General features: G+C 40.5%; 1 long non-coding RNA gene across 5 annotated transcripts in view; it reads right to left on the bottom strand.

The window, feature by feature from the left end:
- Window positions 1-20999, bottom strand: part of LOC122431808 — a 68856-nt gene that overhangs the window by 24258 nt on the left and 23599 nt on the right. For 2 of the 5 annotated variants that reach the window (XR_006266631.1, XR_006266633.1), the window contains one exon: window positions 20829-20907. The exons of the other annotated variants lie outside the window; for them this stretch is intronic. This is a non-coding gene — a long non-coding RNA (uncharacterized LOC122431808). The remainder of the gene's footprint in view (window positions 1-20828; window positions 20908-20999) is intronic. 5 annotated transcript variants of the gene reach the window in all.

The raw sequence follows: 20999 nt of genomic DNA, 5'->3' as shown, positions 1-20999 counted from the left end.
GTCTCCTTCTGAAATGTCATCTGGATTTGAAAGCGGAAATTAATTTTGAGCTGAGGTATATTACAAATGAATTCTGCAAAGCTCTTACTGCCATATGTAATTCTCTACATGGGAATTCTCTAATACTGGGGATAATATAAGTGATAAAAAGATCCGAAGAGCAAGCATCAAAGTATCTTTTAAGAAGTTTCAATGGGGATTAAGAATGAGGAGAGACCCATTACTTGTCAAAGCTGTGTAGATAAGTAAAGCTTCAGAGGCAGGCAACTTTGGTTTGCCAGCTCTGCCATTCACTGGCTTAAGATCATTGACTTATTTATCTGACTTCCTTAATTGTCTAAACAAGACTGACAAAATTGACCTCTCAAGTGTTTGTGACCATAAGTGAGGCAAAATTCAGCACACTGCCTGGAACACGACAGGCCCACACAGTTGTCCCCTTCCCAGTTTCCCTTCTGAATTGGCACATTTCTGCCCACTCAGACCAGGACTAAAAAGCCAGCCTGCCCCAAGGCTGAGAATCAGATGAAGAAAAATGAGTAAAACCAAAGCCCCTTTCAGCATTTGGTAGTCATCAATTAGGAGCCCCTCAAGTCATAGGTCAGAGTTTGACATTATGGCTAAGGGAAGCCAGTTGGCCTAGAAGTGGAAAAACTGTCTAGCAATTAGGAAAATTTATAGATATTTCTCAAAACTCCTTGAGTCCTGAGCTGGGGAAAAGTGTAGTGGTATGTGTTTTATCAAAGCCTCAAATAAACCCAAGTCCCATCAGAATCACTGCTTAAGAGATGTAAGAAGACAGGGAGAGAATGAAAAGCAATGAAAAGACAACGAAAAGAAATATTTCGCAAGTTTTATTAGCTGGGATAGCGGGCAGTCACGCACTCTATTTTTCTGTCTGCTCAGGCAAGCCTCTGCAGACCAGAGGGAGAGTCATCCTCCCCTTGTTTGTTTTATCCACAGCCTCCAAAGGAAAAGATTTTAGAGATTGCTTTTTCACAGACGTGTATACTGTCTCACTCTGTAATCCAGAAAGCAGATGTTTTCAACTCCCCCTTGGAAATGAGAAGTGAATGCCATTTCTTTTTTCTTTTCTTTCTCTCTTTCTTCATACAGAAATTTTTGCACAATTTAAATATACTCTATGCAGAGAGTATTTCAATTCAGAGCTTCATTTTGTCTTTTTCTTTCTTTGCATAGATTTCCAATTTAGTGTGGATACTGTAATGCTTTGGCACAAATAGAAAAAAAGTTCTTTTCCAGGACAGAATTGTTTGCATTTTGCCTTGACGGTGCCACCTGACCCCCCTGGGAAGGGTTGGATTTCTGCACATCCATCACACCCACAGAGGCCATGTCAAAGCCCAGCCCAACCTCTCTTTTGCACATGTATGGCTGGTTATTCACTACATGTAGGCTGAAGATGAGAACCTGAGGTGGAAAAAGTGGATTCCTGCCCAGCCGCTCAGGACACTGACCCTTTTGTGGGCCAACTCTCCTCTCTTGTTCCTGTAACTGTGACATTCCATCACTGTTCAGAGCTGTTTCAAGTGTGAGCTTGTAAGGTATCACTTCTCCAAAAATTCTATCCCATAACCACTAGCTTTCAGATATGAGGAAAAAGATAAGTGTGTAATAAAGCCAAACATAACAATTAATGCATCAGGATTCCTAAGTGCATTTTGCAATAGCAGATTGTGTTGCAGCTGATGTCAGAGCTGACGTGTTGTTAATCCAATAAAAGTGCACAGGGATTTCTCTAAACCTTGGCTGGGCACACATGAAAATGCTATCAGACCATTTGACATTTTGTTTGAGTTCATTGTCTATCATCTTGAAAGTACTCCAGCTTGATTTATACATATATCCTTTAGAAAATTTTTCCCTTATCTGTTGAAGTCAGTTTTCTATAAATTCTTCAAGGAGCAAAGGTTTAGCTGATCAGAATGAGAATCATAAGTAGGTCTGGAAATTCCCTGTGAGGCACCAATGCCAGTGTTTCTTGGTATTGCTTAGGCTAAGAACTTGGATGGAATGAAGGGATGAACCAAACTATTGGGATTCTTTGTCTCTGAAATCAGTGAAGGCATTCTTTGCTACCATATATGATAAAAGCATTGAAAGTGGCTAGATTCCCTCTGGTACCTTTCCCTAATCAAGCCAGTTCTGAAATGAGTATTGCACACAAGCAGAGTCCCAGGGATTGCACACTGGTCCCTCGGGGCCATGTGTTAGGGTGACCAGGAGAGGGTGTAAGACGGTAGAGCAGAGCGTATGGACCTGACAGTGTGAGTGTGCTGTCTGAAGGGCAGCCACGACTCCACTCCCATGGGATTCAAGTGTGGCAACATTTTCGATTAATTTTTTTCCAAGAAAAGTCAGAAATCCTGATGCTTAAGTGGCAAGGTTAGGGGAAACACTGAAACCATCTGCTCCATACCCAGGCAAGATAGTAGCCACTTGCATGAGCTGTCAACCACAGGAGGTCCTGGTTAAGGATCACGGGACTAAGAAGCTACCAGGAGCCAAGAGAATTCAGGAAATGTCAAAAGGAGACTGGAGACGCTAATCCATGCATCCTACTGACCTCCCAGAATCCTCCTTGATGGAATCTGTCTTGGCTGAGCAATGCATGAACCAGCAGGAAGGACCTTGTGTTAGAATGATTGTCCATAAATCTCAAGACTGTGAGCCAAGTGGCAGAGGAGTCCTCCTGGGTTCCCTTAGCCTGTTACTCTCCACCCAGGCACCCCTTCTCAATAAAGTCACCTGCTGTGTCAGTACGCTTGTCTCCTCAGACAATTCATTTCTGAGTGTTAGACAAGGGCCCACTCTCTTGCCCTAGAAGGAGTCCTTCTTCCTGCAAGAAAATCTTTAAATGTTGGAAACCAATTCACATTTAAAAAAAAATTCTATGTACGAATAAAAGCATCTGACTGCTGACCTAGGCTTGTATGATATCAGTTTTAACCTCTGCAATGATTAGGACTTGGGCTTTTGTCCCATACAGCCCAGCAGTCTGGGGCTCCACAGCTCAGGAGTCACAATGACCTTTCCCCCACGACATCCCGGAGTCCATCAGTCAGCCTTCTGCATGGAGCATGAGCCAATCAGAGGGCTGCTTTCCCACAATGCATCTTGCCAGACGTCCACCACAGACAACAGGACATTGACTAATCATATAATGGTTTGTTTCCTGTGAGTGTTGTAGCAAGTTACCACAAACTGAGTAGGTTGAGACAACATAAATGAATCTGACACGGTTCTCACTGGGCTAAATTCAAGACAGGGCTGTGTACCTTTCTGGAGGCTCTTGAGAAGAATGTGTTTCCCGGCCTTTTCCAGTTGCTTGAGGCCCCCACGTTCTTTGACTCATGGCCCTTTCATCCATCCTCAAAACCAACAATGACGAGCGGAGTCCTCAGGTCATATCACTCTGAGTTTGCTTCCCTCGTCACATCTTCTCTGACTCTTAACCCTCGGCCTTCCCTTCCATTTCTGAGGATCATTCTGATTATGTTGGGCCCACCTTGCGTGCATGCATGCTCAGTTGCTCAGTCATGTCTGCCTCTTTGCGACTCCATGGGCTGTAGCCTGCCAAGCTCCTCTGTCCATGGGATTATCTAGGTGAGAATACTGGAGTGAGTCACTATTTCCTCCTCCAGGAGATCTTCCTGACCCAGAGGTCAAACCTGTGTTTCCTATGGGTCCTGCATTGGCAGGTGCATTCTTTACCACTGAACCATAATCTTCCTATTTTAAGGTCAACTGACTGGCAATTTTAATGCCCCGAAGGATAAATATGGAGCCAAATGTTCTCAATGTCTGCTTTAAATGTTTGGTTTTCCAGAATGTGTACAATGGCCCTACTCACCTTTCACAACTCCTGTACAGTGAGTCCCCTACATCTGAACAAATTGAATCATTTCTGTTCTAAGAGCAGTCGTAAGTCCAATTTGTTTGTTAACACAACAAAGTTAGCCTAGGTATTCAACTAACACAATCAGCTATATAGTACTGTGCTGTAATAGGTTTACAATACTTTTCATACAAATAGAGAAAAAGCAAACAAAAAATAAAGAAACATTTTTCATCTTACAGTACAGTACTTTAAAAAGTATAGTAGTACAATACAATAGCTGGCACACAGGGACTGGGATCGAGTGAACAGGCAAGAAGAGTTACTGCCTGGAGGAGGGAGAGGAGGAGGGAGATGGTAGAACTGAATGATCCTCAGCAATGAGAGACGGAGGGCAAGTTGCAATTTCACTCACTCCTGTTGTCGATGGAACGCAAGTTCTAATCTTTGAAAATTCTCAATGTGAGGGTTAGTTCCCCGATGGTTCAGTGATAAAGAATCCGCCTGCAATGCAGGAGACAGGGGAGATACAGGTTCCGTCCCTGGGTCAGGAAGATCCCCTGGAGGAAGAAATGGCAACCCACTCCTGTCTTTGGCCAGAAAATCCCACAGACAGAGGACTTTGGCAGGCTACAGTCCATGGGGTTGAAAAAGAGTCGGGCTAGAAACAGCAACTGAACACACACACTCACACCTACACACACGTTGGCATGAAGGGGACTTACTGTAACCCACAGGGCATTTCAGGATGACATTTATTCAGTTACTTTGCATTTGAATCACAGGAAATTTTCTTCAATTGTATTTGTTTTCCCTAATCTTTTGAGGCTCATACCTCACCACTTAGCCACTTGCTTTCTCCTTTGCATGAAAAAGACAAAAGTTTCAGGTAGTAAATGCCATTTCCTGTCTGCTCACTTTAAATTCCTAAAACCAATAAAAGACTTAGTTTTAATATTTTTGCCTTTTTAAAAAAAATAATTTACTAAACCTTTATTGAACGACTTCACTATGTGTAACACTGTTAGGTCTGGTATGAGCAGACTAAGAGGATAATCCAAAATGAATAAAATGCCCTCCAGTCTTCAATTCCCTTATCAAATATATCAGTTGAGTGGTAGAGGTGACAAACCAGGAAGACTGGCTGTTGGGAGAACAGAGAGTGCTCCACAGGAGACACAAACGAGACTGAGTTTCAAAGTGCCAAATGGAATGTTGCTCTTATTATCTGATTTTCTGCCTTACAATACCAATTCAGTGCTAATATGGAAAGGAGAGAATATTTCAAGTTGAGTGGCAAGTTGAAGCAGGACGGGAGGTCAGAGTCAGCACTGCAGGTGAGGACAAGGGGACAATCAAGGATGGGGCTCCCTTAGATTTCATCTCATTTTGCCCTGCTTTTGGCCAATGCATGCATGCATTTCAGTGGTCCTCAAAACTTTTAGCATGATCCTGTGTGCATGTGTGCATGCTAGGTCACTTCAGTCCAGCTTTTTGCAACCTTATGGATCATAGCCTGCCAGGCTCCTTTGTCCATGGAGATTCTCCAGGCAAGAATACTAGAGTGGGTTGCCATGCCCTTCTTCAGGGGATCTGCACCGAGGGATCAAACCCATGTCTCTTATGTCTCCTGCATTGGCAGGCAGGTTCTTTACCACTATTGCTACCTGGGAAGCCCCTATCATGGTCCTACATAAAATACAACTTGCAAAGTTCAAGAGACAAACATAGCCTATCAAAATAAAACCACAAAATTATTACTGTTGGTTGTCACTTTGCAAATGCTTATTGTATCAAATTTATTCGAAAAGAAGTCTGTCTTCTCCTCTAGGAGAGACTTTGAGAAAGAAATTGATTCTGATTTAACTTGTGTTTCCAAACTTGAGTCACACTAAGCAACTTAGCACCTGTTTAATATGGACATGATTTGAATTCTACTCTGTACCCCGTTGCTTAATATCATAAAAACACGTTACTAGGTAAGACTTGGCTCCCATGAATTCCACCACCTTGACTTCTGCCTGTGATTGTGTGATTATGTATAAAATTAAACTTAATAATCAGTGGACTTTAAGATAAAGGAGAGTATCCTGGATTACCCAGGTAAACCCAAGGTAATCTGGCCCCTAAGGGCAGAGGGGAAGACAGAAATGTTAGGGGAAGCACACTGATTGAAACCGCCCACCCTGGCCAGGCACCATAGTAACCATTTGCATGAGTTGTTTTATGACAGGAGATCCTGATAAGGAATACGGAACTAATAAGCCACCACCAACCGGAAGAGTTTGGGAAAGGTCAAAAGGAAACACCGCTTGTCTATCCACTTCCCAGAATCCCTCTTGCTAGCATCCATCTTGGCTGAGCGATGCGTGCACCACCAGGAAAGACTCTGAATTAGAATGATTGGCCAAAGACTACCCGGAAACGAATCCCATCACCATAAAACCCAAGACTGAGAGCCACGCGGCAGAGCAGTTCTCCTGGGTTCCCTTACCTACTGCTCTCCACCCGGGTGCCCTTTCCCAATAAAATCTCTTGCTTTGTCAGCATGTGTCTCCTCGGACAATTCATTTCCGAGTGTTAGACAAGAGCCCAGTTTCAGGCCCTGGAAGGGGTCCCCCTTCCTGCAACAGAAAGATAAAGCAAAAGAGACAGAGGAAGAAGAAATGGGTAGCCTGAGAAGATTGATGCCATTCCTGGTTCTGAAGTTTAGGGATCATGTGTAAGAAATGGCGAGAGGCTTTTAGAATCTAAAGGTAGCCCCAGCCAACAGGCAGGAAGGAAATGGGGACCTCAGTCCTACCACCACATAGTACTGAACTTTGTCAATGATGTACATGAGCTTAAAAGTGGATTCCTCTCCAAAGCTTCCAAAAGAAACACAACCCTGCTAACATCTCGATTGTAGTCCAGTGAGATCAGTGTCAGACTTCTGATTTACAGAACTTGAAGGTAATAAATTTGTCTTATTTTAAGTCACTAAGTTTATGGTACTTTTTAATGGCAGCAATAAATAACTAAAGCAAACACCAGTTGTAGCTTCCTCAAAATCCTTTCATAACCATTACACTCTTGGTCTTTCCAAAGAGAATTGCTCTTTCCCTTATCTTAGCAATGGAGCAGCTATTGCTCTTTCCCCTCATCCTGCACTCATAACATGAGATTCATAATAATATTAGCCCTGTTTCCTTGTCAACATCTTATCTGAAGCAGTTGATTATAAGTTCCTTGAAAGTAGGGAACAGGTATTAGCCATCTTTATCTCTTGTTTCACAAGGCTTAGGAGAAGTTGTTTATTTCTACCAAAGAGATATCTGAAACTCATTTGAGGGAGAGGGGGAAACAGGCCTAATCAGAGGAGATGCTTTTCAGTCTGGGATCTACAGTGGGAAGTCTGACAGTCAAGTGGGAGTGCTGAGCTCCAATCCACTTAACCCAAAGGAGAACAACCACTACAGGAATGTAGAACAACAACTATAGGAAGTTAGATAGCTGGATTCAGGGGGTGAATATAAGAACAAACATGTTGGGAGCAGAGCAGGAGAGATTACCTAAAATATCTGCTGGTGGGAGATTCACCTATTGAGCCCCCTGGGATGTGATTAGCCTGACTTGAAGGATCCAGGGCAGTGTGGGTGATATGTGTTCAGAGAATGATGCTTCCCTAGCTGACAAGTGATATACATCTCTGGACCACTATTGAGATACAGCTTCCAGCCAAGGTATTATCTCTGGAGTTCTAGAGATTTAACTCCACCTACAAAGAATTCTCTTAGAGGAGGGCATGGCAACCCACTCTGGTATTCTTGCCTGGACAGAGGACAGAGGAGCCTGGAGGGCCACAGCCCATGTGATCGCAAAAAGTCGGACACCACTAAGCGACTTAGCACACACACAAAGAATTCTGACTTCCCTGGTGGCTCCGATGGTAAAGTACCTGCCTATAATGCAGGAGACCTGGGTTCAATCCCTGGGTCGGGAAGATCTCCTGGAGAAGGAAATGGCAACCCACTCCAGTATTCTTGCCTGGAAAATCCCACAGACAGAGAAGCCTGGTAGGCTACAGTCCACGAGGTCACAAAGACTCGGACACGACTGAGCGACTTCACAAAGAATTCTAGGGCCAGATTTATAGTGGGCCTTGCATTACCTTATTTTCCATGATCTAAGTCTAAAACTTCAAAAAATAATGTGTCCTACCCGCTTCAATACCCCCCCCAACTTCCTCACTCACCCCACCACCACCACCACCACACATGAGCACTTGATTTTACCTTGGAAAATTCTATTGTAGTGCCCACCTTCCTTTTGGATCTCAGCTAATTCCAAGACACCTTCTGGTTCTCTCTCAGACATGCAGATCGCCACCTAATCAAACTTTTCAGCTCACGAGTTCCAAATTAGCCTCTCCAGCCAAGTTACCCATGGAAACGTATTTTAAACTCTTTTTAGCAGAAGAAAATATTTGGATTTTTGCCTACTTTGCAAAGGCTGAGAATCAAATTACAGACCCAGAGCTTCTGATTTTTTAATATTATGTGTCTGTATTATTTAAACATACACGGAAAATAGTATTTTTCCCTAACAAACTAAAGCTTGCTGGCACCAGCACTGCACTGGCGACTGTGACCACTGTGTGGGTCGTGTCACCGGGATGCAGTCAGAGGCCTCGGTGAGACAGTCTGAGTCCACGGAGTGGAGCCAGATTGGGACATGGAATGTGGGCCTTCCTTTTGCTTTTCTGGAAAGGGATAATTACTGACTGTACAAAGACTTTCCATTAATTATTCAAATGTTGCATCCTGTGTCTCAGTGCAGGTCATGGTAGGCTCTCAGGTACTGAAATGTTATTCTCCTTATATTGGTGGAGATTCTTTTCAATTAAAGGACTTTTCCTTCCTCTAATCTTTTGTTTTTAATTTTAAAAAACATTCTTAGCTCATGTATCTAAGCCATGTAAGCACAGGTGTTTTGTGATGTTCCATATTTCAAAAGGAAAAGAGTGAGATCCTTTGAACATATTTTCCAAGCATCTCAACTGAGCAATAACCTATTTTATCTTCCATGTCTGTGAATAGTTTGCAAATGAAGGAGTCTGTTACCCCTAAATTTCTTATAGCGTCATTAGCATAGACTTCACTTGGGAGTTGGTTAACATTTGAACAGCGGCTGAACTGGTTTACAGTTCCACAGTGCAGAGAGGAAAAGTTAGCGAAATAAATTAATAATGTTAAAAAAAAAAGAAAAAATCAGAGCCTTTTTAAAACCAGTTAAGAAAACAAGCTTTTCACAATCACTTTAGATGAATCATTAACATTCTAAATTCTAATAACAAATCCATTCATTTGCTTCATTAAGCCAGTCATTTCAATTTCCCCTGCTAGGAAGCTCCTTATTAACATAGTTCAAGTTACTATGTTTACCTGAGTTAAGTAAAATTATATATCTTAAATATTTCACCTCACTAATGATGCTTGACTCCATCTTTTTTCTATTTTTGTTGTTTAGTTGCTCAGTCACGTCCAACTCTTTGCGATCCCATGGGCTGCAGCACACCGGGATTCCTTGTCCCTCACTATCTCCTGGAATTTTCTTTTTTAATTTGAAGTATAATTGACATATAACATTATATCAGTTGCAGGTGTATAACACAATGATTCAATATTTGTGCACGCTGAAATGATCACCACAATAAGTCTAGTTACCATCTGCCACCATACAAAGTTAGAATTTTGTGTATGTGTGAATAACGAAAACTTTTAAGATACACTCTTTCAGTTATTTTCAAATATGCACTGCAATATTATCATAATGTACACTATGCTATACATTACATCCCCATGACTTACGTATTTTATAACTGGAAGTTTGTACCTCTTTACCTCCTTTACCCATTTTGTTCCCCACCAAAACCTGCCCCTCTGGCAAGCATCAATCCATTCTACAAGTCTGACTTTGTTCTGTTTGTTTGGTTTGGTTTTTAGATTCTACATAAGTGAAGTCATACAGTATTTGTCTTTCTCTGCTTTATTTCCTTATCATAATATTCTAGGTCCATCCATCCATGTTTCCATAAGTGGCAAGGCTTCATTTTTTATGGCTAGGTAATATTCCATTGTGTGTATATAATATTTTATATATATATAAACATAGGGGTGCATATATGTTTATGCAAAACATAAACATATTAGCGTTTTTCTTTTCTTTGGATTCCACCCAGAAGAGGAATTGCTGGATTGCCTGGTAGTTCGCCTTTTAACTTTTTTGAGGAACCTCCATACTATTTCCCATAGTGACTGTACCGGTATGCATTCCCACTAACAGTGCACAAGTGTTCCCTTTTCTCCACATCCTCACCAACACTTGTTATTTCTTACCTTTTCAATCTTAGTCATTCTAACACTTGTGCGGTGATGTCTCTCTGTGATTTTGAATTGCATATCCATGGTGATTAGTGATGTTGAACATTTTTAAATGACCTATTGACCATCTGTATGTCATCTCTGAGAAACGTCTATTTAGATTCTCTGCCCATTTTGTAATCAAATTGTTTTGTTTTCACTTTGAATTTTATGAGTTCTTTATATATTTTAGATAGTAACCACTTATCAGATAAAGGATTTACAAATATTTTCTTCCATTCAGCAGGTTTTCTTTTTATTTTGTTGATAGTTTGCTGTGCAGAAGGTTTTTGGTTTGATGTAGTCCCATTTACTTATTTTTGCCTTTGCTTCTGGAATCAGATATGAAGAATCTTTGCCAAGACCAATGTCAAGGAGTTTGCTGCTAATATTTTCTTTCAGGAGTTTTATGATTTCTGGTTTTATATTTAAGTCCTTAATCCATTTTGAGTTAATTTTGCAAATGGCATAGGATAGTAATCCAGTTGGATTCTTTTGCCTGGTCTGTCATGGTTTGCAGAACTTAATCTATTGAAGAGACTCTTTTCCCAACTTTATATTCTTGGCTCCTTTGGCTATGTATTTGGCCATATAAGTGGGGATTTATTTGTGTCCTCTCTATTCTTTTCCGTGGAGCTATATGTCTGTTTTTATGAAAATACCATACTGTTTCAATTACTATAGATTTGTAATATAGTCTAAAATCAGGGAGCAATGATGCCTCCAGCTTTGTTAATCTCTCTCAATATTGATTTGGCTAATTGGAGTCTTCTGTGGTTCTATTCAAAATTTGGCATCTGTTTCTCTGAGAAATACCATTGGATTTTGATCAGCATTGCACTGAATGTGCAGATTGCGTTGGGTAATATGGACATTGTAACAATATTGATTCTTCCAATCCATGTTCATGGAATATCTTTCTATTTATTTGTGTGTTCTTCAATCTTTTATAATTTTCAATGTACAGGTTAAATTTATTCCCATGTATTTTAGTCTTTTTGATAAAATTGTAAATGGGATTTCTTTCTTAATTTCTCTCTCTGAGTTTGCTGGCAGTGAATATGAGAGATCTTTGTATATTGATTTTGTACCCTGAAACTGTATTTAATTTGCTTATTAGTTCAAACAATGTTTTGGTATAGTCTTTAGGGATTCCTATGTTTAAAATCCCATAGTCCACAGAAAGTTTCACTTTGGTTTTTTTTTTTCTCCCAATTTTGATGGAAACTTTTTCTTTCTTTATTGCTCTGGCTAGGACCTCTAGTACTATGTTGAAAAAAGTGGTGATAGTAGGTATCCTGGTCTTGTTTCAAATCTTAAGAGGAAAACTTTCAGTTTTTCATTGTTGAATATGAACTGTGGACTTATCACATATGGCCTTTAATATGCTGAGGTACAGTTTCTCTATTCCTACTTTGTTGAGAGTTTCTATCCTGAATGGATGTTGAATTTTCTTAAATGATTTTTCTGCATCTATTGAGATGATCATAAGATTTTTTATTCTTCATTTTCTTAATGCTTATTACATTGAGAAACTTATGGATGTAAAATCATTCTTCTACCCCTGGAATAAATCCCACTTGATCATGGTGTACAACTCTTTTAATGTATTGATGAATTCGGCTTGCTAATATTGTGTTGAGAACTTTTGCATCTAAGTTCATCAGAGCTATTGGCCTGAGATTTTCTTTTTTTTGTGGTGTCCTTGTCTGGTTATGGTATAAGGTAATGCTGATTGGAAAAGGTCAGTTTTCATTCCAATCCCAAGAAAGGCAATGCCAAAGAATGCTCAAACTACCATACAATTGCACTCATCTCACATGCTAGCAAAGTAATGGTCAAAATTCTCCAAGCAGGCTTCAACTTTACATGAACCATGAATTTCCAGATGTTCAAGCTGGTTTTAGAAAAGGCAGAGGAACCAGAGATCAAATTGTCAACATCTGCTGGATCATCAAAAAAGCAAGAGAGTTCCAGAAAAACATCTACTTCTGCTTTATTGATTATGCCAAGGCCTTTGACAGTATGGATCACAATAAACTGTGGAAAATTCTAAAAGAGATGGGAATAGCACACCACCTGACCTGCCTCTTGAGAAACCTATATGCAGGTCAGGAAGCAACAGTTAGAACTGGACATGGAACAACAGACTGGTTCCAAATAGGAAAAGGAGTACCTCAAGGCTGTATATTGTCACCCTGCTTATTTAACTTATATGCAGAGTACATCATGAGAAACGCTGAGCTGGAAGAAACACAAGCTGGAATCAAGATTGCCAAGAGAAATAACAACAACCTTAGGTATGCAGATGACAGCACTCTTATGGCAGAAAGCGAAAAAGAAAGAAAGAGCCTCTTGATGAAAGTGAAAGAGGAGAGTGAAAAAGTTGGCTTAAAGCTCAACATTCAGAAAACTAAGATCATGGCATCCAATCCCATCACCTCATGGGAAATAGATGGGGAAACAGCGGAAGCAGTGTCAGACTTTATTTTGGGGGGCTCCAAAATCAGGTGGTGATTGCAGCCATGAAATTAAAAGATGCTTACTCCTTGGAAGGAAAGTTATGACCAACCTAGAAGCATATAAAAAACAGAGACATTACTTTGTCAACAAAGGTCCATCTAGTCAAGGCTATTGTTTTTTCAGTAGGCATGTATGGATGTGAGAGCTGTACTATAAAGAAAGTTAAGCACCAAAGAACTGATGCTTTTGAACTGTGGTGTTGGAGAAGACTCTTGAGAGTCCCTTGGACTGCAAGGAGGTCCAACCAGTCCATCCTAAAGGAGATCAGTCCTGGGTGTTCATTGGAAGGACTGATGCTGAAACTGAAACTCCAATACTTTGGCCACCACATGCGAAGAGTTGACTCATTTGAAAAGACTCTGATGCTGGGAGGGATTAGGGGCAGGAGGAGAAGGGGATGACAGAGGATGAGACGGCTGGATGGCATCACCGACTCGATGGACATGAGTTTGGGTAAACTCCGGGAGTTTGTGATGGACAGGGAGGCCTGGCGTGCTGCGGTTCATGGGGTCGCAAATAGTCAGACACAACTGAGCGACTGAACTGAACTGAACTGAATGCTGACTTAGTAAAATAAGTCTGGAAACATTCCCTCTTCCTCAATATTTTGGAAGAATTTGAGAAGGATAGGTATTCAATCTTTTGAATATTTGGTAGATTTACCAGTGAAGCCATCCAGTCCTAGACTTATCTTTTTTGGGGGAGATTTTTTATTACTGATTCAGTCTCCTCACTAGTAATAAACCTATTCAAATCTTCTATTTTTTTTTTTTAATAATTCAGTCATGGAAGACTGTATGTTTTTCAAAATGTATCCATGTCTTGTAGGTTGTCCAATATGTTGCTCTCTAATTGTTCATAGTAGTCTTTTATGGTCATTTGTATTTTTGTGGTATCATTTGTAATTTCTCTTTTATTTCTGATTTTATTTGAGGTCTCTGTCTTTTTTTCCTGGTGAATCTAGCTAAAGGTTTATCAGTTTTGTTTATCTTTTCAGTGAGCCATCTCTTAACTTCATTGGTCTTTTCTATTGTCTTTTTAGCTTCTATTTTAATAATTTTTACTGCTGTTTTCCTTAATTATTGCAAAGCTTGAATCCTTGCTTAATTCACCTGTACCCCAAGTCCTCACTGACAGTTGAGTTGTGTTTCATAGAATGGCTGTCAAGAAGGGAAGTAGTAAAATTAACTAGCAAAACCTTTCTATGCATGCCGTTCAACCAAAGTTCTCATCAAGTAGACCTTACTTGCTTCTTCACAAGTAGAGGAAAGTATTCCTATTTTTTGCCCATGTGCTCCATGCCAGGCTGTTCTAAGCACTTTAAATGTATTACCTTATTTCGTCCACCTGTAACAAAAGTACAGGTCCAGATAATTTCTTTCTCTACTTAGAAAACCAGGAATTTAGTCTAAGAACCATGTGATTCCAAATATTATGAATATATGTAAGGGAATCGGTTCCTTAAATCTAAAAAAAAATCCCATAGAATACATTATTAAAAGAAAAGCAGAAACATTTCACAAACCCAGCACTTTAGTGGAACTGAACATATTGTTCAATTTAGGGAAACCTGGATGGCTATAGTCCATGGAGTCGCAAGAGTTGGACACAATTGAGCAACTGACACTTTCATTATCTTACAACTAGTACTATAAGCAATAGTTGTAGTAAATAGTTTTGAGGAAAATGATAATGGAGTTGAAAATCCTTGTAAACTAAATATTTTGGAGATAGCTCACACGGAGATTAAGAGAGGGGGTTGTTTCTCCTTTCTCTTTTAAGAGTTCTCCAGGGAGAGTCATTTTCTGATGAGTCCCTGTAGGGGGTGGGATGGTGGGTCATTGCTGTGTAAGACCAGCTGGGTTGGTGGTAGCAGTGGGAGAACAGCATTGCTAGAATCTTCTTTAAAAAATCAGTTACCTCCAGTCTCTTCCCCCGCCATTCCACTCTTCTGAGTAACAAAGATAATACTCCAGCACATTCCAGATGTCATTCTCTCTGCCTGGAGAAGTCACCTCAACTTTCACCTCAAGTGTCCCAAAGCATTGTTCTCCAGAAGGACTTTCCTGCCTCCTTGACCGTGACTTCTCTTGTTTCTGTTCTATTCCCCATCTCCATGTCTGCCTCATCAGGGCAGCTGCCTCCATGCATTGGAATCCTTGTTTGGCACATTTCCTTCTCACTAAATGTCAAATCTAAGGGTACACTCTGTCTTTACAGCTTGGCATGCCCATGGCTTTACTAAGTCATTTTGCATGTTTTGGGAATGAATGACACTCACATGAACCCATTATGAGGTCTATAAACCTATGTTTTAGCAATAAAAGTGAAAGACAAAAGGGCACAAATGTTACCCTCAGGGACTTGATTATTAATTGGCTGGAGAGCTTTGTGTTTCAGGGCCTCCGGTTCCTCATCCATAAAATGTGAGAGTTGAAATAATCAACTCTCGGTAATATTGCCAACAGCTAGAAATAGCTAGAGTCACAGGCTGATCCTCCATCTGCATTCAGTCCAGTTTTTCTTATATCACAGGTCCTACAAAGGGAATCTTTGTAGCCTAGCTTTGACTTTGTAGCCAAAATCTTAGCAATGTAAATTTCAGGAAGGTCATTGAACCCTAAATCTCAATTTCAACATTTCTCACTGATTTTGTTTGAAAGAAATGACCACCATGAACATTGCAATTCAGATATGAAATCAACAACCTCAGATATGCAGAAGATACCACTCTAATGGTAGAAAATAAGAGGGACAAAAAAGCCTTTTGATGAAGGTAAAAGAGGAGACTAAACACGTTGGCTTGAAACTCAGCATTTAAAAAACTAAGATCATGGCATCCAGTCCCATCACTTCATGGCAAAAAGAAGGGGAAAAAGTAGAAGCAGTGACAGATTTTCTTTTCTTGGGCTCCAAAAATCACTACAGTGACTGCAGTCATGAAATTAAAAGACTGATTGCTCCTTGGAAGGAAAGCTATGACAACCCTAAACAGCATATTAAAAAAGATATATCTTTGTTGACAAAGGTACATATAGTCAAAACTATGGTTTTTTCAATAGTCATGTATGTGAGAGTTGGACCATAAAAAAGGCTGAGTGCTGAAGAACTGATGCTTTCAAATTGCAGCAGTGGAGAAGACTGTTGAGAGTCTCTTGGACTGCAAGGAGGTGACATCAGTCAATTCTAAAGGAAATGAACTCAATATTCATTGGAAGGACTGTTGTTGAAGTGAAAGCTTCAATGCTTTGGCTACCTGATGCTAAGAGCTGACTTATTGGAAAAGACCCTGATGCTGGGAAAGACTGAAAGCAAAAGGAGAAGAGGGCAACAGAGGATGAGATGGTTGGATAGCATCACTGATTCTGTGTACGTGAATTTGAGCAAACTCTGGAAGATAGTGGAGAACAGAGGAGCCTAGGGTGCTGCAGTCCATGTGGTCACAAAGAGCCAGACATGACTTAGTGCCTGAAAAACAACAATAATAACATGTAATGCCGTATGATAATGAAGACATAGATTGCATGATACTGAAAGTAATGAAAGGAACTTTCTATCACAAACTGTGGTCCTCTGTGCTCCAAAATACTCTTGAGATATAAAATGATATTGGTGAATAAATATCCACATATCCACAGAATACAACGTTTTTTTTCAGAATATAACTTTCAAGATTTAAATTTTGTTTTAGCAAAGGAAATAATATGTGATCTTAAGGAGAGTCAATCAGTTCAGCTCAGTCGCTCAGTTGTGTCCGACTATTTGCGACCCCATGAATCGCAGCACGTCAGGCCTCCCTGTCCATCACAAACTCCCGGAGTTTACTCAAAATCATGCCCATCGAGTCACTGATGCCATCCAACCATCTCATCCTCTGTCATCCCCTTCTCCTCCTGCCCCCAATCCCTCCCAGCATCAGGGTCTTTTCCAATGAGTCAACTCTTCGCATGTGGTGGCCAAAGTATTGGAGTTTCAGTTTCAGCATCAGTCCTTCCAATGAACACCCAGGACTGATCTCCTTCAGGATGGACTGGCTGGATCTCCTTGCAGTCCAAGGGACTCTCAAGAGTCTTCTCCAACACCACAGTTCAAAAGCATCAATTTTTCGGCACTCAACTTTCTTCACAGTCCAACTCTCACATCCATACATGACCACTGGAAAAACCATAGCCTTGACCAGACGGACCTTTGTTGGCAAAGTAATGTCTCTGCTTTTTAATATGCTATCTAGGTTGGTCATAACTTTCCTTCCAAGGAGTAAGTGTCTTTTAATTTCATGGCTGCAGTCACCATCTGCAGTGATTTTGGAGCCCAAAAAAATAAAGGCTGACACTGTTTACACTGTCTCCCCATCTATTTCCCATGAGGTGATGGGACCAGATGCCATGATCTTAGTTTTCTGAATGTTGAGCTTTAAGCCAACTTTTTCACTCTCCTCTTTCACTTTCTGCCATAAGGGTGGTGTCATCTGCATATCTAAGAAGAGTCAATAGTTATTGACAATTAGATTAACATGTTATGTGACAGGTAAAAGAATAAGTGAATTCCACTTACAAATCTAAACACAAAGAGCAACACAACAACAACAACAAAAGTGAATTGTAAAAGCAAATGCATTGGATTCAGAGAGAATTTCTTTAGTCCAATTTTACCTTGCAAATAGCAGGAAGAAAAATGTTACTTCAGAGCATATTCAAAGGAAAGTCTTCCTTCCATGTAAAATCAAACCATCTTACAAATTAGAAGATATTGTAACTATCCCAACTTCAGGCAGATGGAGAGAATTTGTACAGTACACAGCTGTCCTTACATTGCCCTTTTGTTACTATAAAGTACAGTAAAGAGCCTGATCCCTGCAGGAATGAGATATGGCCTTTTTTTGTTGAAGAGAGTTGCACTTTCATGATTTCCTACAAAACAGCTGCAAAAATACCTACAGTAGGGCATCTGGAATTCTTAAAAGTGACTTGAGGATTTGTAGCTAATGAAACATTGTGAAATAACACTCACCATGTTGTAAAAAATACCCTTAACCATTTATTAGCATTCTTTAAGACAAAAATAAAAGGTGCCCTAAGCACATTAGCCCAGCTTGATTAGAAGAAAATGCTAAAGTGACAAAGAAATTGTGTAAATAGATGCCTTGCCAGAAACAGACCTTGACATCATAAGACATTTCAATCTGTTTTAACAGTTATGAAGAACAGTGTGGTAAAATACCACCGTGATGGCTGCAGCTTAAACTGTTTGATCAGATTCTGGAGCATCATCAGTAATAACTTACATGTTCTTTAAAAATGTGGTTTCCTGTTGAGACCAAGCACTGTTCCCAGAAAAAAAAACGGAATTCTTTTAAAGATGTTTTTCATTTTTACCTCTCACAAAATAGGACTATCAAAGTGAAAGCAATGGCCTTTCCATGAGAACTTGGGTCAAATAAACCATGTATTGTTCCATCTTAAAATGAAACATCTGGCTGACTTAAGAAGAAAACGAGCTTAATTATTTCTGAGTATCTAGCAGAGAGAGGTTAACTTCAAAATCTATATGTCTTTCCAAGATGGACATGGAAGAAAAAAAGAAAACAACTATGAAGTTATTTTTGACTCAGGAAAGTAGATCTGGAGGTAATTTAGTGAACACAAATTACCGCTGACAAGGGAAGAAATAATTTATTCTCCTGGTGAGTCTTTTTATATGAGTGGGCAGCATGGAGCTGTCAGCAGGGAAAAGGCATTTGGATGGATTTAAAAATAATTTAAACCAAGTCCAATATCCTATAAGATATCTAGGACATCATATGAAGTTGTGGGATTTCTTGGAGAAGTTTTATTTCTAAATCGGAGCTTGAAGGTGAAATTATGAGATATAAATTCAGGTGGAGGAGAGCTTGGAGATAATGTATTTCTTAGCAAATTCTTCTCTTTAGCCTCACTTTTGTTTTTTTTTCCTTTTTCCTGGGTCCTCAATCTAATAGTCTCTGCTCACCAGAGTGTTTATAGATGTCTACTTGGAAGTCCTTCCTCAGGTCCACATGCTCCTACCAATGGCTCCATCCTGCTGTGAGCCTTGGCTTCCTTCACTGATGGTCACCACCAGGTATAATCTGCTTGGAAGGGTGTTGTCATTTCTCTGTTTGAACCATGGCACATGGTTGGGCTAGGATACTGACTGGATACATGTCCCTGCTTTCCCTCATTTTCCTATTTCCTCTTCTCCACTTTGGGCACCACTTAAGACTGAAGGTGGAGAAGGCAATGGCACCCCACTCCAGTACTCTTGCCTGGAAAATCCCATGGACGGAGGAGCCTGGTAGACTGCAGTCCATGGGGTCGCTAAGAGTCAGACAAGACTGAGCGACTTCCCTTTCACTTTTCACTTTCGTGCATTGGAGAAGGAAATGGTAACCCACTCCAGTGTTCTTGCCTGGAGAATCCGAGGGACGGGGGAGCCTGGTGGGCTGCCGTCTATGGGGTCGCACAGAGTTGGACATGACTGAAGCGACTTAGCAGTAAGACTGAAGGGGTGATCAGACTTTCCTGAAGGCATAAAGGAAGCAGATGCAAGATAAGTACATCCTAGAAGAGAAAAATTATAACTGTACTCCAAATCCATTTTCTCCCATAGTTTGAAGAGAAAGCACGCATAATTGGAAGGAAAAGCATCTTCACAAAGTATATCCTTGGGGACATACTCAACCTTGGCCCCCTGACTTGCACCTCTCTCAATGATTTCTTCTCCTAATCTCCATGGTGTTAAACTCCACACACTTTTGGGAAAACCCATCTTCCTTACAGGCCCCTCCTAGGGTCTGTCCTCTTTTCCACCCAGCACTATATTTCCTCCAATTCAGAATGCTCTCTGGCAGGAAGGGGGTACTAGGAGCAAGTCGTGATTGCTGGTCTTTGACATTTTAAGTCTTGTAGAATATAGCTCTCTAGCCATCTAGCCCTCTTCACATGATGGAGGCATGCTGAGTTGAACACTCATACTGACATGTATCACAAGGACATATCTTAAGCCTCAGAGAGAATATCACCTAAACTTACAAGAAATAAGAGGAATGATGATCAGACTGCCTTTCTCACAATGGACTTTCACTTGCCACATCGAGTACTATGACTTCCACCCCTGAATCCCAACTGCCTCCTCCGTTGTCCTCTCTACCACCTGCAGAAATGACCACATAGCTTTGGTCAATTCACTCCTTTAACTCTACACATTTTTATCACCCAATTTGATATTGCCAAATAATTCAAATTCTTATCCAAGAATCATCTAAGGTGGTCCCTTTCCAGGATAAGAGAGTTACAGTAATATCAGGAACTATTTTGTTGAAGATTCCATATCCAGTCATCATTCGTCTAATTAGAGAAGTTAAAGATTTGAAAATTGACCAGAACTCATAGGAAGTACTGGATCTCTGTTCTAAAGACCAAATGCATGTGGTGCTTCAATAACCCTCCAAGCAACAGCCACGCTTCTGCAAATTGAAGTGATTGGCCTCGTTGTTTAGAATATTCTGAGACTCAGGCAAGTCCCGTCTTCAGCGCTGCTACTCTTTCTTTCTTGGGAAAGGTGTGTTTGTGACAGTATTAGTAGTAATAGAAGGCGTAGTAACAGTGATGGTAGATGTGTGGGCTGGGGCAGGGTGGGGGTGGGTATACACAGGAAAGAGCCACCAAATGCTTTTCATGGCAAAATGGTATAGGAAAGGAAAATTTCGTGTGGAACCAAGAATGACTATAGAAGATCTCTTGATTCATTACCTACCTACCGTATAGAAACCTTTCAGTACTTTTAGCCCTTTGTCTTCCCAAGAATCAGTTGTACAAGTTATTTGCTCAGTAATCCCACAAAATTAGGGAATCATAAAACTCACTCACACTAACTACATTTTCTCACTGTAACTTCTTGGGTTCATGCTCCTGCATCTGTTTTTTAAACCGGTGTGGGCAGGGCAGAGCTTCAGCCCAGGTGGAGGGAGTGGAGCCTGGAATGAGCTGCTGGAGGTCTCATTTCAATCACGATATGGAGGCAATTACCTGCGCAGATGTGACCCACTCAGTTTACACCAGGTCGCTGAGAAATGAGTCTGCATTGGTAGGGCTCTTGTTTTCAAGGCTATGTAAATATACCATGTAGGAAAAATGGATAGTTAACCTTTACTTTAAGAATAAACCAATAATAAATTCATAAATTAGAGTTCATTTTGA

Source organism: Cervus canadensis, chromosome 30 (genome assembly GCF_019320065.1).
Source record: "Cervus canadensis isolate Bull #8, Minnesota chromosome 30, ASM1932006v1, whole genome shotgun sequence".
In the NCBI taxonomy this organism is placed as follows: Eukaryota; Metazoa; Chordata; class Mammalia; order Artiodactyla; family Cervidae; genus Cervus; species Cervus canadensis.
Note: the sequence above shows the minus strand (reverse complement) of the source record. Positions and strands in the feature narration are given on the sequence as shown.